This window comes from Hippopotamus amphibius, chromosome X (genome assembly GCF_030028045.1).
Source record: "Hippopotamus amphibius kiboko isolate mHipAmp2 chromosome X, mHipAmp2.hap2, whole genome shotgun sequence".
Taxonomy (NCBI): Eukaryota; Metazoa; Chordata; class Mammalia; order Artiodactyla; family Hippopotamidae; genus Hippopotamus; species Hippopotamus amphibius.
The window spans coordinates 63,122,469-63,143,141 of record NC_080203.1 but is presented as its reverse complement, the minus strand read 5'-3'; the positions used below and the strand labels follow the sequence as shown (position 1 = coordinate 63,143,141).

The 20,673-nt window shown below is 38.0% G+C and overlaps 1 protein-coding gene and 1 pseudogene across 1 annotated transcript in view; both read left to right on the top strand.

Moving 5' to 3' along the window:
- DACH2 (dachshund family transcription factor 2) overlaps positions 1-20,673 on the top strand; it is a 632,298-nt gene that overhangs the window by 345,399 nt on the left and 266,226 nt on the right. The gene's annotated exons all lie outside the window — the stretch shown is intronic.
- LOC130841755 (ubiquitin carboxyl-terminal hydrolase 10-like) lies at positions 4,933-7,352 on the top strand (annotated as a pseudogene).

The following is a 20,673-nucleotide window of genomic DNA, read 5'->3' as shown; positions in this document are numbered from 1 at the left end:
TTGAACAGACTATTCTTTCCCCATTGAAGGTCTCCTCACCCTTGTGCTCATACATGTTTGGGTTATTTCCAGATTCTATTCCATTGATCTAGATATTTATCCTTAAGGAAGTATTGCACTGTCATGATTAGTACAATGTTGTAGTAAGGTTTGAAATTGGGAAGTTTGAGTTTTTCAATTTTGTTATTGTTTTTCAAGATTGTTTTTTCTATTCGGAGCCCTTTCAATTCCATATGAATTTTGGGATTGTATTTTCCATTTCTAAAGAAATAAAAAGAGCTGTTGGCATATTTTAGGGGGTTGCATTGAATCTATAGATTACTTTGGAGAGTATTGCCATCTTAACAATATTAAGTCTTCTAATTCATGAACGTGGGATGTATTTCCACCTTCATATTTAATAAAGTCATTTACATCTACAGATGTCCCTTTAAGCACTTTTTTAGCTACATTCAATAAGTTTTTCATTTCATTTATCTCAAACTACTTTCTAATTTCCCTTGTGATCTTGTCTTTCAACCATTGGTAATTTAGGAGCATGTTTTTATAGTTACATCTTATTTGTGAATTCCCCAAACTTCTTCATTTTATTAATTTCTAATTTAATTCTACTGTGGTCAGAGAATATACCTTGCATGTTTTCAATTCTTTTAAATTTGCTGATGTTTGTTTTATTGCCTAGCATATGGTCTATCCTGGAGAATGTTCTATGTACTTGAGGAGAATGTTTTTTGCTGGTTTTGGGTAGAGTATTCTATAGATGTCATTTAGGTCTACCTGCTTTGTGGTATTGTTCAAACCTTGTATTTCATTGTTGACCTTCTGCCTAGTTGTTCTATCTGTCATTGTAAGTGGATTACTTAAGTCTCCAAATATGATTTGAATTATCTATTTTTACATTTATTATTTCAGGCTCTGCATTATGCATTTTGGAGCTCTGTTTGTAGGTGCACATATACTTATAATCATTATATCTTTGTGATGTATTGACCATTATTATTATAAAATGTCCCTCTTTATCACTAGTAACATTTTTTAAATGTCTGCTTTGTCCCTCTTCAAAGCCTTTGGCATAAGTACAGTCATTATGGGATGACAAGGTTTTAGCATGGTTCTCTTTGCCACTTTCTCTGATAGCTCTGTCAAGCTCTTTGCCTCTGTTGATATCACACCCAGCCCTTAGCCCTGAGTCATAACCAGCTGATTTTTCTCTTATTTTTGACAATGCATTGGGGGTATAAATACTACGTATAGTCTGATCCAATTATATTCTGGCCCCTTTGCAAGTGTTGTTTTTATAGGCTGTTCTTTGAGGTTTGTTCTCACCCCAGGAGAGATCTTCTTAATTGTCTCTTTCCCTGGTTTTCTCTGGTCAACTATCTGACCTGTGGTTTAGCTGGTTGTTCTCATGGAGTTATTAGCCTCGTGTTTATTGCATGTCAAAAATATCCATTATATTCAACAGCACCATTAAGTGTGAACTTTCCAAACTCTTCCAAATAAAGCCAGTTCCCTTGGGAAGAGCTTCTTAGTTTTCTATTATTATGGCCTACCTCTGTCTCTCCAGTAAAAAACTGCACAATTGTTCTGAATTTGGGGACAGGGAGGTGGCTCACTTCTCTCTGAATGACACCTCTGCTTCACATGTCAGTTAACTCCTGCTCTTCTTGGCTTGCCTTTCCCAAGATGGAACCTTCATCCTTTGAATGATCTTGGACAAAAGTGATCTGGGCCTTACTCTTTTTGTCCTCCTGTACCGGTTAGAGCTTCTGCCTTGTGAGTTGTGGCTAGGTGGAAGAAGAGAGCTCTGGAACACTCAGAATGTAACAGAGCTTTTGCAACATGGAACTGGGGAGAATGAGAAATATCTTGTTCATCCTCAGATATATTGTAGCTGTTAACTGGGACCTGGGGGAAGAGATGACCCTGTGTTTTTGGTCACAACTGTTCAGAGTAGAGCTCCTGTCTTGCTGAATTGAAGCAAAGGGGAGGGAGAGAGAATTTCTTGGCTCAAGTGTCACTAACTCTTGATGTTCTTATTGGGATTTAGTATATTTTGGGGGGGGGGTAAATGTTTCTTTTGCTGTATTTAATAGAGACTATTTCTATATACTTAAAATTTTTGATTTCAAATAATTCTTACCAATTATGTTTCCCCCTGGGAGCAATTCTGCAGAGCTCCTAACATAACTGTTCTAGAAGTCATCTTTTATTGATTATTTCTTCCAATGCAAGCTCAGTCTTTCCTGGTTCTTTTTGTATCTAGTAACTTTGAATTGTATTGTGTATATTTTGAATGTTATATTAGATTTTAGGACTTATTTAAAGCCTACACAGAATTTTGCCTATGTAGAGTGTTGATATTTTGTTTATCAAGGAAATGACCTTTTTATGTTTAAGTCACAACTTCTCATCCACACTGTGTGTGTTGTGCTTTCAGTGTAATTGTTGTTAAAAGTCTTTGCAGTGATTTTCAAATGTATCCTTTGTGTGCATTATGTAGGACATTCTGGTGCTTGGTAGTGGTTTCATTTAGTTTATTTCTCAGAGTCTTTTGTATGCAGATTAAGATCAGATCCCCATGCATACACAGTTCAGAATTAATACCAGGATTTCATAAACTATTTTATAGGCTCAGTGTCTTAAGTGTTTCCCTCTTCCTGTTTTCTTCTGTGATTTCCAGTTCTCTGGGTCTCCTCTTTTCAGGCCTTTGGACAGATATTTGAGACTTAGTTACTCCACTGTATTGTGCACTTCCATTCCTGTGCCTGTGTTCATTTCCAAGTGGTGGGGAGTCAGAGATAAAAATATCAATGGGTTTGGCCCCACCTTCTTGGTACCAGATCTCCTCTGATCAGAAGGGGAAATTCTTGTACTCGTTTCCACACTACAGATTGAGATCTAGGACATGAGGGATCAGAGAAAGGAAAACAAAGAAACAAACAAAAAAAGGCAAAAAATAAAGGATTTCCACAGTCTCTGAGTGGTAGGAGTTACCTTTCCTGCTCTTTAAGCCAGAAGTAAAGGACTTCTATTGCCTTCTCTGTCTGTACCATTGCTCATTTATATGTTTCAGGCTCTGTTGAATTCAAGCTAGAAAATGCTGGAAGGGAAATTGTGCAAATCTACTACCAGATCACTAGTACTTTGCATTCTGATGTTCTTACTCTGTCCTCCTGCTGATATACTTTTCAGAATTCTCAAAGAGCTGCATCGTGCATTCTGTCTAGGTATCATTGTGTTGTGTGTGAGAGAAAGGGTGGTATGTGTTTACCTCTTTTACCCAGAAGCACCATCAACTTTGTTACAGCATGCAATTTGGCCTGTCCCTGTATGCCAAGGAATACCATTTCTGTACCACTAATCACACAGGTAAATTATGGTGTGTGATTTTAGTAGCCCTTGCTGTACATGTAACAAAGGGCCTGAGCTTTGATGAACTTTGGTTAGTATCACTCATTAATTTACTGATTTCCCCTTGTAGTCCTAAGGGAAAGAGGAAATTGGAAAAGAGGAAATTCATACTACTATGAAGTACAATTAAACTCACAGCCTTTCCTTCACAATTTGAGATCTTGAAATTTATTTCATTTGCTTCTAGTAATGTTTGCAAACTCTTGAGTTTGTAACTCATATGTTTATTTTAGTGAATATTTTTATTTAACTTGACACCATTATTACTGCATTAAAGTAAAGCAAAAATGTGTTATTACTGCATATCTTCTATTACAGGTCTTTATTAGGTTTAATATTGTTTAGATTTTAATGTCATAGAGAAATACTCTGAAGATGAAATAATTCTTATTTACTTTTCACTGTAATGAATAGTATGTCAAAGGATAGCAGACATCTTTTCCTTCTGTTCAAATTGGCCAAAAAAGAAAATAATAGGAATAGGGGACAATATGTAGTCATCTACGAATAAATGCAGCTGGAAATTATGATTGAGGCCAATAGAAACCCAGGCATACAGACTTCCTTTTTCAATTAAAATAAAAATCCTGATTAAAAAAAATAAGAGCAGACATTAAATTGTCCAGTTCCCATGATTTCTAGTTGAAGATCTTCATTTTAGATTTGTTATATTTATTGCAATATACAATGCAGATTCCTTTCATTATTGAGGATCATAATATTAAGCTCTTTCAAATGGAAAAGAGCTTATTTCCTTGGGAGAGTGTGCTGCTTCTGCTGCTGTTGTTTTGTTATTGTTGTTTTTCAATCTCAAGAACAGAATTATATTTTTGTCTTTTGAACAAGTATTTAACATAGAGGACACATTGGAAAAAGGGAAATGTTAACATCTAGAGATTTGGTGCTTATTTCAAAATGAATGGGTCAAGTAAAATGTGCCTTGTGTTCTTTTGTGTCTATAAAATTATAGAACTCTACTGTCTTATTGTTGTGAACATCGTTTTTTTTTAATATTTTATTTATTTATGTTTTTGGCTGTGTCAGGTCTTAGTTGCGTCACACAGTATCTTTTGTTGCCACATGCGAGCTCTTTGTTGCAGTGCATGAACTCCTCTCTAATTGTGGTGCCTGGGCTCCGGAGCATGCAGGCTCAGTAGTTGCAGCATGCGGGCTCTATAGTTGCGGCATGTGGGCTCTGTAGTTGAGGCACACAGTTGTGGCATGTGGGCTTAGTTCCCTGACCAGGGATCAAACCCACATCAACTGCATTCAAAGGCGGATTCTTAACCACTGGACCACCAGGGAGGTCCTTGTTATGAACATCCTTGGTTTCCACTTGTCTTGCTTTAATGTTTTTCCATCCTCTTCATTTATTCCATATCCTCTTATTGCATGTGTTTCTTTTATTCTATGACAATTTTGGTAATGACACCTAAGGAAAATTAGTAAGAATACATACAAATCAAAGTTGATTTAGAAGAGAAGCAGCTTGAGGAGTCGGTCGAGCACCAAGGCTCAATGAAATGGGCCACTATGGCCCTCTGCAACCTGCAGTATATTTTTGGAGATTTTAGCCCTGATGAAGTCAACCAGTTCTTTGTGACTCCTCGTTTTTCAGTTGAACTTCTTCTATGCAGTGGAACAGTTCTGTGTGGTGCACAAGCTGCCAAAGAACTACCCAATGGAGAAGAGTATCAGATAATTGAATTTGGTGTTAATGAAGTAATTGAACCCAATGACACTTTGCCAAGAAATCTCAACTACAGTATTTCCAGCACATTGAATCCTTAGGCCCCTGAATTCATCCTCAGTTGCACAACTTCCAAAAAGAACCCTGATGACATAGATAAAGAAGTGAACTATAGCTCCACTGACTGTCAGGATCCAGGCTCTGCCCTTGCTCTGGATGGCAGCTCTAATGTGAAGGTGGAAGTTTTAGACACGATGGCATTTTGGGTGGTCTTGGACAAAGGGAGTGTAAAAAGAAAAAGAAAGTCCACCTGAGTATTACAGCTACTTGAGAGATGGCAACGAGGGTAGAGGGTAGTACTTCCACAGAAGCCCTGGCCAATGGACATGCCAATCCAGCAGTCCGGAACAGTGTAGGTGCAGAGGATGCAGAGCTGGTAGGTGATGTGCCCCTGTTGGGGACACCAGGACTTGTGGCAGCCCCAGGATACCACAGACTTCACCAGTGATGCTGTGCCTAGTGGTTCTTTTCCAGAGCCCTCGTCAGTGGGACCAGGACTGCAGAGCAGCCTGAGGGCTGCTGCAGGGCTGACTTTGAACAATCCTGCTTGCCTGCAGAGGCTGGCAGGGACACCCTGTTGAGGACAGCTGTTGCTCAGCCTTAGGTTGGGACTGATACTGCTGATAACCTTGGAGTTGATAAAGGACAAATACTTGAATCCTTGGGTGAGGGTACCGCTGTCAACAGGATGGAGTTGTATACTGTGCAAGCTTGGACACAGACCCTGCCAAAACCAAGAGTGCCTCCTCCCCTCCTGCAGAGGCCCAGGCCTCTGTGGCAGGCACCACTCCCACCAGTCAGCCTGTGAAGTCCTGAGCTAGTCTTTTTCAGGATTCTAAGCTCTCTTTCTACTACCTCTCTCCCCTCTCCTCACCCTCCCCTTCCTTGCCTGTGGTTTCCATGAAAACTAAGTATTCCCCTCCTGCTGCTTCTCCCCAGGTCTCTGAAAAGCAGGCTTAAGTCAAGGAAGGTCTGGTTCCAATTTCAAAGGATCCGGTAACAATAAAGTTTGCAGAGTTACTGGAGAACATAACCCTGATTCATAAACCAGTGTCATTGCAACCCCATGGGCTGATTGATAAAGGAAACTGGTGCTACATTAATGCTACACTGCAGGTATTTGTTGTTTGCCCTCCGATGAAGTTTATTCATCTGCATTCAAAAATGCAAAGGCCTTGTATGCCCACACCCATGATACATAGCTTTGTGCAGCTAATGAATGAGTTTACTAATATGCCTGTACCTCCAAAACTCAGACAAGTTCTTGGGGGTAAAATCAGGAATATCCGCCCTGGAACTTCCTTTGAACCCACGTGTATTTATAGACTCCAGACAGTTATCAAGTTGAGTCTGTCTGAAAAAGTTCAACAAGAAGATGCTGAGGAGTACTTAGGCTGCTAAATGGACTTTACGAGGAAATGCTGAACCTAAAGAAACTTTTCTCACCAAATAATGAAAAACTTACCATTTCCAATGGAGCCAAAGGCACTCAGTGAATGAAGGCGAGCACGAAGAACCAGGCAAAGAAAGTGAGGACGAATGGGAGCAAGTGGGCCCCTGAAATAACATTTCGGTCACTCACCAGGCAGATTTTGTTCATATCCTAATTGCTGGCATTTTTTGTGGACACATCAGGTCATCAGGTTTACCAGCAGAGTTTGAGTCTGCCAATCTGCAGCCATTCTTCATGTTGCAGCTAGATATCCAGTCCAACAAGATACTCACCATCCAGGATGCACTGGAAAGCCTGGTGGCAAGAGAATCTGTCCAGGGTTATACCATAAAAACCAAACAAGAGATTGAGATCAGTTAAAGAATTACTCTGGAAAAACTCCCTCCTGTTCTCTTGTTGCACCTGAAATGGTTTGTTTATGAGAAAATTGGTAGATGTCAGAAGCTTATCAAAAATAATTGAATAGTCTGTGGACTTGGAAAATAATAGCTTTATCCAGGGGTTAAAAATAAGCATTTTAAAACAGAGCTTATAGGCTATTTGCAGTGGTCTACCACCACGGCAGCAGCACCACTGGTGGCCACTACACCATGGATGTCTTCCAGATCAGTCTGAAAGGCTGACCGTGCATCAGATGACTGAATGGTCAAGGTGATTAACCAGTACCAGGTGGTGAAGCCCACTGCTGAGTGCACAGCCTACCTCTTGTATTACCACCCTATGGACCTGCTGTAACCATCGCTGTGTGTGCTCAACACTGCTTCTAGAGCACCAAGTCTCACTGACTCCCCTCCTCTCTTTAGTGGTCCTTTAGAGAGAAACTCTTCCTCCCTGTTGCAAAAATGGGCTAGAATGAAAGGAGACACCTTGGGGTTTGTGCACAACATAGTTTATGTTGACTTCTAATTTCCAAATTAGAATCACTTGGTTGAAACAGATTGTTGCTTGAATTAAGAAAATACACAGAACCATATTTCTGAAGTAATGCTCATTCCTGAAGTAATGCTGATTCCCAGTCTAATTGCACAGTAGAATACATCCTGCACTAGCAACACTTGTAAATTTGTGAAAATGAATTTTATTTTTCCTTAAAAAGTGAAGTTTTCAATCCATCACACTTGCATTCCCGACCCTTTAGTTTTTGATAAATGATAAAAATGAGCTAGTTATCAGAGAAGAAATGGTTCTTATCTCAAAAGATAAATAAAGGACTTCCCTGGTGGCACAGTGGTTGGGAATTCATCCCTCAGTGCAGGGAACATGGTTTTGAGTCCTGGTTGGGGAAGATCCCACATGCCACAGAACAACTAGGCCCGTGCACCACATCTACTGAGCCTGTACCCTAGAGCCCTTGAGCCACAACTCTTGAGCCCATGCACTGCAACTACTGAAGCTTGTGCACCTAGAGCCCATGCTCCACAACAAGAGAAGCCACCACACTGAGAAGCCTGTGCACCGCAATGAAGAGCAGCCCCTGCTCACCACCACTAGAGAAAGCCTGCATGCAGCAACAAAGACCCAATGCAGCCCCAAATAATAAATATGTAAATAAATAAATAATAAAAATAAAATAAAAATAAAATTTAAAAGATAAATACAAAAGTCCAACTTTTTATTTCTGTTTCATTATTTATTTTTTAAAATGTTTTTCTTTTTCTCAATTGCTCTTTCAATTGAGAGTAGTTCCTGTGCCTTTTCATTTTGGTTAACTTTCTCTCCCTCTATGATTTTGCATGAAACAGTTACCTATTGCTGCCTTGAAGGAGTAACCTTATGTGGGAGTGTCCCTAAACAGAGTGTGTGTGCCCAATGCCTTTAGTGAAAGAGTTGGATTTGATGTGGCCTCAAGTCACATCTTTCCTCAGTGTGTGCTGGAAGCTCTCCCCTTGGTAGTGGGTGGAGCTGGAAAAGGAGTGGCTAGAGCTGGTGCCAATTTTTAGGTGGCACTTTGCCTCTGGTCACTGGCCATCACTGCCCTATCAGGGGTGAGGTCTGCTCCCCCATTGCTGGAGCAGAAACCCTGAGTTTCAGGCCTGAGCTGGTTCTGTACATTTAAGTGTGTGTTTTTCCCTCTCTTTGTACTGAGACCCTTGCCCTGGAAAAGAGGAGTGCTGAAGCAAGTGAGACGCGTGTGAGCTTTTGGCTCATGTTGGCCATTGACTGACATCCAATACACTGTTTATGGAGGTGCCCACAATTGTTTTCCTTGCTGCACTTAGACGAAGCCTAGGGTGCAAGTCTCCTTTGTTCCTTGCAGCCAATCACTGCTTCCAGCCTCTGCTGCCACTGCCCTGCCTTAGAATTGCTCCACAAGTCAGGATGGGCCCACATGGCCTTTTGGCTTGTATCTGGGGGATGGCTGTGATGGTGCAGCTACCATCAGAGATCTAGGCTGTTTCTGAAGCATTGCTTGAGTAAGCACCAGCAATGACCACTGCCTCCCTACCCAGGCTTCACCTTGTGACTGCATCTCTTCTGTGTCCATGGTTGAATCTTTTGACTGGTCATGGCTGCCCCAGATTCAGAGCTGTGCTGTGTCATGGAGTGGGGCCAGAGTGTTCACTTAGCTCAGGCTGGGGTGCATGGCGAGGTGTTTGCAGGAAATCTGGTAACCACTAGAGCAAATCTCTCTCCATCTTGCCCTGGGGGAAAGCCTGCATGCTTGTGCTCCTCAGGAGTAGAGTCCAGGCTCACTGTAGCCCTTCTATAGTTCCAGCATTCCTCCAAACTGCCAAAGGGGCTTTATTCCCTTACATAGGATAGAACTGGGGTATGCAATCTGTGACTTCAACTACTAACTCTCCAGGGCAGATGTCCACTCATATAATCTTCTTTTTCCTCTGAGTCCCCTTCCAGGGGCGCTGGTCCATACCCAATCATTTTTCCTCCCATTCTACCCAGTTAAGTGTGTATCTTTCTTACAGTGTTGGTCACACAGGAGTCTTCCTGTCAGTTTCCAGTGAGAATTCCTCCACATGGAGATGTATTTTTGATGTATTTGTGAGGGGAAGTAAGCTCCATATCCTCTTACTTCACCATCTTGATCCCATAATCTATAATTTTTTCAGATTTATGTTTTTTAATTTTATCTAAGAAATATTTGCATAAACCAAGGTCACAAGTTTTTCTCCTATGTGTTATTCTGAAATATTTTATAATTTGGGGTTTTACTATAGGTTTATTATGTTAGTTTGTTAGGGCTGTTATAACAAATTACCACAAACTGGTTGGCTTAAATAACAGAAATTAATCTTTTCACAGTTCTAGAGGTTGGTAGTCTAAAATCCAAGTGTCGGCACAGTTTGTTCTTTTTGAAGGCTGTGAGGGAATGATCTATTCTATACCTGCCTTCTTGGCTTATAGATGGCCTTCTCTATACGTTCCTTCACATCATCTTACCTCTATGCATGTCCCTGTGTTCAAATTTCCTCCTTTTATAGGAATATCAGTCATATTGGGTTAGCACATTTCATTTTTTTTTCTTTTTTTTTAGGGTTGTGCTGCCTTGGCTTGTGGGATCTTAGTTCCCTGACCAGGGATTGAACCTGTGCCCTTGGCAGTGAAAGTGTGGATTCCTAACTACTGAACTGCCAGGAAATTCCCGTAACTGACCTCATTTAAACTTAATCACCTCTATAAAGACTCCACCTTCAAACAAGGCCATATTTTAAAGTACTGGAGGTTAGGACTTCAACATATGAATTTTGGTGGGGGAACACAATTCAACACATTACATTCTGCCTTCTGACCCTTCCACTGTATTCTTGTTTCTCACATGAAAATCACATTCACCTCCATTTCAACATCCCCAAAAGTCTTATTCCATTTCAGCATCACCTCTAATTCCAGTATCTCATCTAAACCTCATCTAATTTGGCTGTGGGTGAAACTCTGGGACTGATTTATCCTGAGGAAAAATGTCTCTCCAACTTTGACCTTGTGAAATAAGACAACAAATTATCTGCTTCCAAAATACAATGGTGAAACAGACATGGGATAGACATTCCAGACGGGAGGTATCACAAAGAAGAAAGGGCTCAGAAGGTACCAAACAAGTCAGAAAACTAACAGGGGAAATTCAATTAGATTTTAAGGCTTGAGAATAATTCTTTTTGGCTCTATGCTCTGTCCTCTGTGCCCACCAGCTGGTGATCCCACCCCTTGTCTCTGGACAGCAGTCCCACCCAGTCTACACCTTCTTGGCATGGAGTGGCAATGATAGCCCCACCAAGCTCTGCACCTCTGACTGTGTCCTTAAAGTCATTCTTCCTTTATTTTGTCCCATCTCTGTTTACTTTAATTCAGGCTGGCAATGTTTATCCTGGTATAACATTCTCAAAAATTTTGTTAGACCCTTGTGCAATTCATGGGAGTCCAAGCCATTGAGCAAGAGGGTCCTCCACATATATTTTCCAAATAACCAAATATCTATTTCTTGCTTCTGCTAAGATGGTTAATTGGATCCACGAGTCACAGGCCTATAACTCCTTAGTTTCCTAGTCTCACTCTCGGCCATGTTTATGGAGTACATTATCTGGATAGGCTGAGAATTTTTCTTTTTTCTTAATAACTCCCCCCTCCACTCTCATTTTACTGTAAGTTGCAAGCAGAAATTAGGTTGCTCCTTCAATACTGTTTTGAAATCTCAGCTAAATACCCAAGTTAATTCCTTACATGTTCTACTTTCCAGCCAGCAGAGTACAATTCAGACAATTTCTATGCTACTTTATAACAAAGATCACCTTTCTTCCCATTTCTTCCTCATTTTCATCTGAGATCTCACCAGAAGCACACTTAACATTTATATTTCTAGCAACATTTTGTTAATGACAGTACATGTATTCTCTAAGATGACAGAAGCTTTTCTCTACAGTTCTCTTTTCTTTCTGAACTCTCACCAGAATTGCCTTTAACATCCATTATTTCTACCAACAGTTCCTTCAAGGAAATCTAGGTTTTTTATAGCATGCACCTAAAAATTCTCCCAGCCTCTACTCATTACCTGATTCCACATTTTTATGTTTATTACAACAGAGTGCCACTTCCTGGTACCAAAATCTGTGTTAATTTGTTATGGTTACCATAACAAAATACTACAGACTAGGTAGCTTAAACAACAGAAATTTATTGTCTCAGAGCCCTGGAGGCTGGAAGTAAAAATCAAGTTGTAGGCAGAGATTGTTCTTTTTGAGGGCTGTGAGGGAAAAAATCTGTTCTATGCCTTTCTCCTTGGCTTGTAAATGGTCATCTTCTCTGTCACTTGACGTCTTCCCTCTGTCTATGTTTCTGTGTTCAAATTTCTCCTTTTTATAAGGACATTAATTGTATTTGATTAGTACTTTAAAATGTGACTGTATTTGGAGATAGGGCTAATAAAGAATTTATTATGTTAAAATGAGGTTGTTAGGGTGGAACCTCATCCAATTGAGAACATCTGATTGATGTCCTTATAAAAACAGGAAATTTGAACAAAGAGCCACCAGGGATATGTACACACAACTGAATGACCATTTGAGGACATAGCAAGAAGGCAGGAGAGAGACTTCAGAAGAAAGCAAACCTGTTGACATCTTAATCCTGGACTTGTAGCATCCAGAAAATAAATGTCTGTTATTTAAGCCACCAGGTCTGTGGTATTTTGTTGTGGCAGCCCTAGGAAACTAATGCACTCACTCAGCTACCCCTTAATATCTTACATTAGTATGGCACATTTGTTGCAATTAATGAACCAATATTGATACATTATTATTAACTAAAGTACATACTTTATTCAGATATTCTGAGGTTTCACTTAATGTTCTTTTTCTGTTCCATAATCCCTCCAAGAATCCCACATTACATTAGTCACCTCATCTCCTTAGGCCCTCTTTGCTGTGACAGTTTTTTAGACTTTGTTTTTGATAACCTTGACAGTTTTGAAGAGTAGTGGTTAGATATTTTGTAGAATACCTCTCACCTGGTATTTGTTTGATGTTTATCTTATGATTTGACTGAGGTTGTGGGTTTTCAGAACAAAAACAACAGAGGTAAAGTGTCATTTTCATCACATCACACCACTGTTGATGCTAACCTTGATCACCTGAATGAGGTATAGTATTTGTTGTGTTTCTCCACTGTAAAGTTACTCTCTCATTCCCTCTTTCTACACTGTATTCTCTGTAAGGGAGTAACTATACACAGTCATACTTAAAGAGGGGGGAATTAAACTCCACTACTTTTAACTACATAAATTATTTGGGCTTTATATACATGGAAGACTTGTCTATTCTCCTTCATTTAATGGTTTATGTAATCATTTATATCAGTATGGAGTCATGACTAAATATTTTATTTTGGGTTATATATCCATTACTGCTTTATTTCTTTCATTACTCAAATTTTTATAGCTTTGGCCATTGGAAACATTTATTTGTGCCTATGTCCTCAAGATTGGGTTTTTAATTTGTAATTTTTTTTCTAAGCACTTTATTACTTTTTGGTGCTACAAGATGCTCTGGAATCATGTATATTTCCTGCTACAGTCCTAGATGTAACTATTTCTCCAAGAGCCCTGGTTTCTCTTATTAGAGAATGGTATTTAGAAACCAAGATCTGGGTTTTAGGTGCTAGTATATTTTTAAAATTTCTGACTTACTGAAGACTTTTTTCTTTTAAAGCAAATAGCTGCTGAATTTTTACAAATGCTTTTTCTATGTCTTTTGAGATGATCATATGTTTTTGTTGTGTTTTTAATCTGTTGAAATGGTGAATTACATTTATTGACTTTGGAAAATTGATCCAACCTTACATTTCCTGTATACACTCTGGTTGGTCATGATATATTATCCTTTTTTTTAATTTTGTATTGCTGGAATTGATATGCTAATTTCTTGAAATTTTGCACCTAAGCTTTTACACCAAGATTCCTGTCTCCTGGTTCTTCAAACAATATAGGTTTTGCTGTGAAAGTATTTGAAAGTTACTAATCAGCTGACCTTAAAATAAGGAGATTATTCTGGATTATCTTGTTGAGCTCAATGCAGTCACATGAGTCCTTAAAAGCATATGATAAAGGCAGAAGTGTCAGAGGGATGTAGAGAAAGAAGAAGGTGAAAGAGATAACATAGAAGGAGAAGGCAGAGATATAGGATGAGAAGGAATTGAAGCTCTGTTGCTGGTTTTGAGATATAGGAGGCCACGTGTGGGGACTGAACAGAGGCCATTGGGAGCTAAGGGCAACCACTGACTGATAGCCAGGCAAAAGTATGGGGAACTCAGTCCTATAGCTGGAAAAATTTGATTCAGATAATAACCTAAATGATCTTGAAAGTGAATTTCTTCCTAGAACCTTGAATAAGGAATCCAGACCTTCTGACATTCTTATTCTAGTCCAGTAAGTCTTGTGTCAGATTTCTGACCTACAGAAACCAAGATAATAAATTTGTGTTGTTTTAAGGTGCTGTCTGTTCAAATTTCTTTTACATGAGCAATATAAAATGCACTTTAGTTATATTCATTTCTTTCATCAAGTAGTTATTACATATTTGTAGGATATTGAAGGTCAGAAAATAATTAAAGGAATGCTTATTTATATATATATATATATATATAAATTATGGAAAAGTTAAGCAGTGACATACATTATTTAATAAAGTAAGACGTATATATTGCTAACCCTGGAACCTGGTCTAAAATCTTCTTCTAACAGATGAGGTAACTGAGGCGTAAAGAAATTCATAGACCCAATCAAAGAGAAATAAGGAGATAGTGGAAAAGTAAGGTTTATAATACAAGGTCTTTCTCCCTGAATCTTAGCCGAGGACAAAAATTGGGGCTATTTTAGTTAATATGTTCTTTGGGTGTTCATAAAAGTAGGTAGGATAAAGTTGTGGGAACAACTTCGTGGATGGGACTGAAGCAGGTACTAAATTATGGGTAAGATTTATATAGTTCAACAAACAAAAAACAGAAGTTTAGATATAAGAATGACCCTGGTCTATTAAAGAAGTTAGACAGTGGGTTAAGAATTGTAGAGGTCTGATGGGAAGAAATGATGAAGAGCATTGAAAATCAGAGAAGTTTGTACTTTATATTGAAAGCTGTTAGTGTTTCTGATAATAAATCATTTCTGATAATAAAAACATTCATTATAAGTATTTTGTTACCTTGACAATTAGGTAGTAATATGAGCACTGACAAAAATAACGTTTATGGAGACGTTATTTTATACAAATTGTGTTCAAAATTGACATAAATTTAAACCCTGTGTATAGAATTTGCATGGATACTTGAATTCTGACCTATGTTACACATGGTCTCAGTGATTCTGCTGCTCTGTAGATGGCCACTAAGTCATTTCCCTGATCCTCAGCAAATAGTTAACAACCTTTGTAGGAACTCTTTCCTTCAGGAGCTGGTGAAAACTGTTTGTTGTCTTCTCAAACTGGTTCCGTTCATTAGTTATTTGGTGGTCTTATGGGGTTCATTGATAGTGGAAACCAAATTGTTAATGCCTTTTAAAACCACAAACTTATGTGAAGAGCTGGTTTTTGCCAGTCTTTTTATTTTTAACATATTATTCTTTCCAAGAAATGTCAGCTTGAGTCCTTGAATCAATTAAGGAAGACAAAAGTAGGCCATCAAGGAAAGGAAGAGTAGGTAGTTTTGAGCTGTTTTCCAAAATAACTAGTAGGAAATGTTGCATATGGGTATTTAAGTTTAATGAAATGTGACAGTGATACTATCTGATAACATTGTTAGTTGCTTACCCCATATATCTACCTGATTCCCAGGAAGTGAGATTGAACAGAATAAATATGTCTTTGAGAGATTATTTCACTTCTGAAACTTTGTGGCTGAGATAAATAAGAATATTAAATTACATTGTAATTTTTTTCCATGGCAGTAAGGAAACTAAATTGACATAAAATCCCATATTAATTTTTAATTCGTCTTTTAAAAAAACACACAATAACTCCCATTTTCCACCAAGGTACTTTTAAAGGTTTTAATGGCCAAGTCCATCCATGTCAGCTCCAGAAATACAGCTATAATCCCTTGTGGTTCATTCTTACTTCTGGTTTTTCCCTTCAAACTAGGATGCATTAGAAGCTTTGTCTTTTTGTGTGGAAAAAATTGGAAGTTGAGAGAATTTGCTTGTCACCTACTTGTGATAACAGAGCTTGGTTTCCATGGTAAGTGTTGGAACTGGAAGATAAACTTGGAAGTCTTTTAATTCAACCCTCTGATATTTCAGATCAGCACACCAAAGCACATGCATGGAATTGTGACTTGCCCAAATTTACAGAGGGAATCTGTGGCAAAGCCAGGAGTAATGTTCATGCGTACTGACTGTCAGACAAATGCTTTTCTTCTATAGTATTCCATCTGTTATTGCTGGGAAAATGTTAGTGGTTTACTGTACCAAGTCCTAATTATTGGATTAGTGATCACATGACAGATTTCTTCCTCATAGGAAAAGGCCAAATTTTCCCAGTAAATATTATCTACTGGAATCTTCTCAGAAGTTCTTTGACTCTTTCTGTGAATAATCTACAATTAAATGATCATAGGCATCCAAAAGAATTAACATAATATTTAAATAGTCCAACTTAAGAAATTTCTCTTAAGGAAGAATACAGGGCAGCAAAGAAAGTGTTGAGACCCTGTGGTATTACCAGACTCTCTACTAGCCATGTCAGAGCTTACGTTACCTCAGCTAGTTTTTTTTAAATCATATTTAAGATTTTTCTTTATTTATGTATATATCCAAAAATCAGACACATCCATAAAACATACATATACTTCTACATATATACACATATACTATTTTTTTCCTTTAAGAGCTTTTATTGAGATACAATTGATATACAATAAACTGCATATATTTGAAGTATACAATTTGATATTTCTTTTCTTATTAGTAATGTATATATGACAATCCCAATCTCCCAATTCATTCCCCTCCAACACCCCCATGCTCCCCACTTGGTGTCCTTATGATTGTTCTCTACATCTGAGTCTCTATTTTTGCCTTGCAAACCAGTTGATTTGTACCATTTTTCTATATTCCACATATATGTGTTTATATACAATATTTGTTTTTCTCTTACTGACTCACTTCACCCTGTATGACAGTCTCTAGGTCCATCCATGTCTCTACAAATTTCCAAATTTTGTTCCTTTTTACAGCTGAGTAATATTCCATTGTGTATATGTACCACTTCTTCTTTATCCATTCATCTGTTGGTGGACATTTAGGTTGCTTCCATGTCCTGGCTATTGTAAATAGTGCTGCAATGAACATTGGTGTGCATGTGTCTTTTTGAATCATGGTACTCGCTGGGTATATGCCCAGTAGTGGGATTACTGGGTCATATGGTAACTCTATTTTTAGTTTTTCAAGGAAACTCCATACTATTTTCCATAGTGGCTGTATCAATTTACATTCCCACCAAGAGTGCAAGAGAGTTCCCTTTTCTCCACACCCTCTCCAGCATTTACTGTTTGTAGATTTTCTGATGATGCCCATTCTAACCAGTGTGAGGTGATACCTCATTGTAGTTTTGATTTGCATTTATCTAATAATTCGTGATGTTGAGCAGCTTTTCATGTGCCCCTTGGCCATCCGTATGTCTTCTTTAGAGAAATGCCTATTTAGGTCTTCTGCCCATTTCTTGATTGGGTTGTTTGTTTTTTGATATTGAGGTGCATGAACAGTTTATATATTTTGGAGATTAATCCTTTTGCTGTAGATTCATTTGCAAATATTTTCTCCCATTCTGAGGGTTGTCTTCTCATCTTACTTGTAGTTTCTTTTGCTGTGAAAAAGCTTTTAAGGTTCATTACATCCCAATTATTTATTTTTGTTTTTATTTCCATTACTCTAGGAGGTGGGTCAAAAAAGATCATGCTGTGATTTATGTCATAGAGTGTTCTTCCTATGTTTTCCTCTAGGAGTTTTATAGTGTAGCCTTTTATAGTACAGCCTTACATTTAGATCTTTAATTCATTTTGAGTTTTTTTTAAATTTATGATGTTAGGGAGTGTTCTAATTTCATTCTTTTCCATGTAGCTGTCCAGGTTTCCCAGAACCACTTATTGAAGAGGCTCCCTGTTCTCCATTGTATATCCTTGCCTCCTTTGTCATAGATTAGTTGACCATAATTTATCTCTGGGCTTTCTATGCTATTCCATTGCTCTATATTTCTGTTTTTATGCCAGTACCATATATCCTGAAGTCAAGGAGTCTGATTCCTCCAGCTCCATTTTTTTCCCTCAAGATTGCTTTGGCTATTAGGGGTCTTTTGTATCTCCACACAAATTTTAAGATTTATTTGTTCTAGTTTTGTGAAAATTGCCATTGGTAATTTGATAGGGATTGTATTGATCTGTGGGTTGCTTTGGGCAGTATAGTCATTTTCACAATGTTGATTCTTCCAATCCAAGGACATGGTATACATCTCCATCTGTTTGTGTTGTCTTTGATTTCTTTCATTAGTGTATTATAGTTTTCTTAGTACAGGTCTTCTACCCACTTAGTCACGTTTATTCCTAGGTATTTTTTCTTTTAGTTGCAGTGGTGAATGGGATTGTTTCCTTAATTGCACTTTCTGATCTTTCACTGCTAGTGTATAGGAATGCAAGAGATTTCTGTGGATTAATTTTGTATCCTGCAACTTTTTCCAAATTCATTGATTAGCTCAAGTAGTTTACTGGTGGCATCTTCAGGATTTTCTATGTATAGTACCTTGTCATCTGCAAACAGTGACAGTTTTAGTTCTTCTTTTCCAATTTGGATTCCTTTTATTTCTTTTTCTTCTCTGATTGCTGTGGCAAGGACTTCCAAAAGTATGTTGAATAGTAGTGGCGAGAGAGGGTATCCTAGTCTTGTTCCTGATCTTAGAGGGAATGCTTTCAGTTTTTGCCCACTGAGAATGATGTTTGCTGTGGGTTTGTGATATATGGCTTTTATTATGTTGAGGTAGGTTCCCTCTATGCCCACCTTCTGGAGAGTTTTTATCATAAATGGGTGTTGAATTTTTTCAAAAGCTTTTCCTGCATCTATTGAGATGATCATGTGGTTTTTATCCTTCAGTTTGTTAATATGGTGTATCACATTGATTGATTTGCATATAATGAAGAATCCTTGTATTCCAGGGATTAAACCCCCCTTGATCATGGTGTGTGATCATTTCTACTGTGCTGTTGGATTTTGTTTGCTAGAATTTTGTTGAGGATTTTTGCATCTAACTTCATCAGTGATATTGGTCTGTAATTTTCTTCTTTTTGTAGTATCTTTGTCTGGTTTTGGTATCAGGGTGATGGTGGCCTCATAAAATGAGTTTGGGAGTGTTCCTTCCTCTGCAATTTTTTGGAAAAGTTTGAGAAGGATGGGTGTTAGCTCTTCTCTAAATGTTTGGAAGAATTCACCTGTGAAGCCATCTGGTCCTGGACTTTTGTTTGTTGGAAGATTTTTAATCACAGTTTCAATTTCATTACTTGTGATTGGTCTGTTCATATTTTCTGTTTCTTCCTGATTCAGTCTTGGAAGGTTATACCTTTCTAAGAATTTGTCCTTTTCATCCAGGTTGTCCATTTTATTGGCATATAGTTGCTTGTAGTAGTCTCTGATGGTGCTTTTTATTTCTGCTGTGTCCTTTGCTTCTTCTTCTGTGTCATTTCTAATTTTATTGATTTGAGTCATCTCCCTCTTTTTCTGGATGAGTCTTGCTAGAGGTTTATCAATTTTATTTATCTTCTCAAAGAACCAGCTTTTCATTTTATTGATTTTTGCTATTGTTTTCTTTGTTTCTATTTCATTTATTTCTGCTCTGATCTTTATGATGTCTCTCCTTCTGCTAACTTTGGGTTTTATTTGCTCTTATTTCTGTAGTTTATTTAGGTATAAGGTTAGATTGTTTATTTGGGATTTTTCTTGTTTCTTGAGCTAGGATTGTATTGCTATAAACCTCCCTCTTAGAACTGCTTTTGCTGCATCCCATAGGTTTTGGACCATTGTGTTTTTGTTGTCATTTGTCTCTGGGTATTTTTTGATTTCCTCTTTGATTTCTTCAGTGATCTCTTGGTTATTTAGTAGTGTATCTTTTAGCCCCCATGTGTTTGTTTTTTTTTACAGTTTTTTTCCTGAAATTGATTTCTAATCTCATAGCATTGTGGTCAGAAAAGATGCTTGGCACGATTTCAATTTTCTTGAATTTACCAAGACTTGATTTGTGACCCAAAACGTGATCTATCCTGGACAGTGTTCCATGTGCACTTGAGAAGATGTAACCTACAGTTTTTGGATGTAATGTCCTGTAGATATCTATTAAATCTAGCTGGTTTATTGTGTCATTTAAAGCTTGTGTTTCCTTATTAATTTTCTGTCTGGATGATCTGTCCATTGGTGTAAGTGGGGTGTTAAAGTCCCCCACTGTGATTGTGTTACTGTCGATTTCCTCTTTCATAGTTGTTAGCATTTGCCTTATGGATTGTAGTGCTCCTATATTGGGTGCATATATATTTAAAATAGTTATCTCCTCTTCTTTGGTTGATCCCTTGATCATAATGTAGTGTCCTTTCTTGTCTCTTGCAACATTTTTTATTTTAAATCTATTGCATCTGATATGAGTATCACTACTCTAGCTTTCTTTTGATTCCCATTTGCATGGAATATGTTTTTCCATCTCCTCACTTTCAGTTTGCATGTGTTCCTAGGTCTGCAGTGGGTCTCTTGTAGACAGCATATATGTGGGTCTTGTTTTTGTATCCAATCAGCCAGTTTGTGTCTTTTGGTTGGAGCATTTAGTCCATTTACATTCAAGGTAATTATCAGTATGTATGTTCCTATTACCATTTTCTTAATTGTTATGTTTTTGTTTTTGTAGGTCTATTTTCTTCCCTTTAATCCACTTTGGTGGGCGGAGCTCAGTAAAACTTTAATCTGCTTGTCTGCCAATGGATGGGGTTGTGTTCCCATCTTGTTGGTTGTTTGGCCTGAGGCAACCCAGCACTGGAGCTTACAGGCTCCTTGGTGGGGCTAATGTAGACTCTGGGAGAGTTCATGCCAATAAGC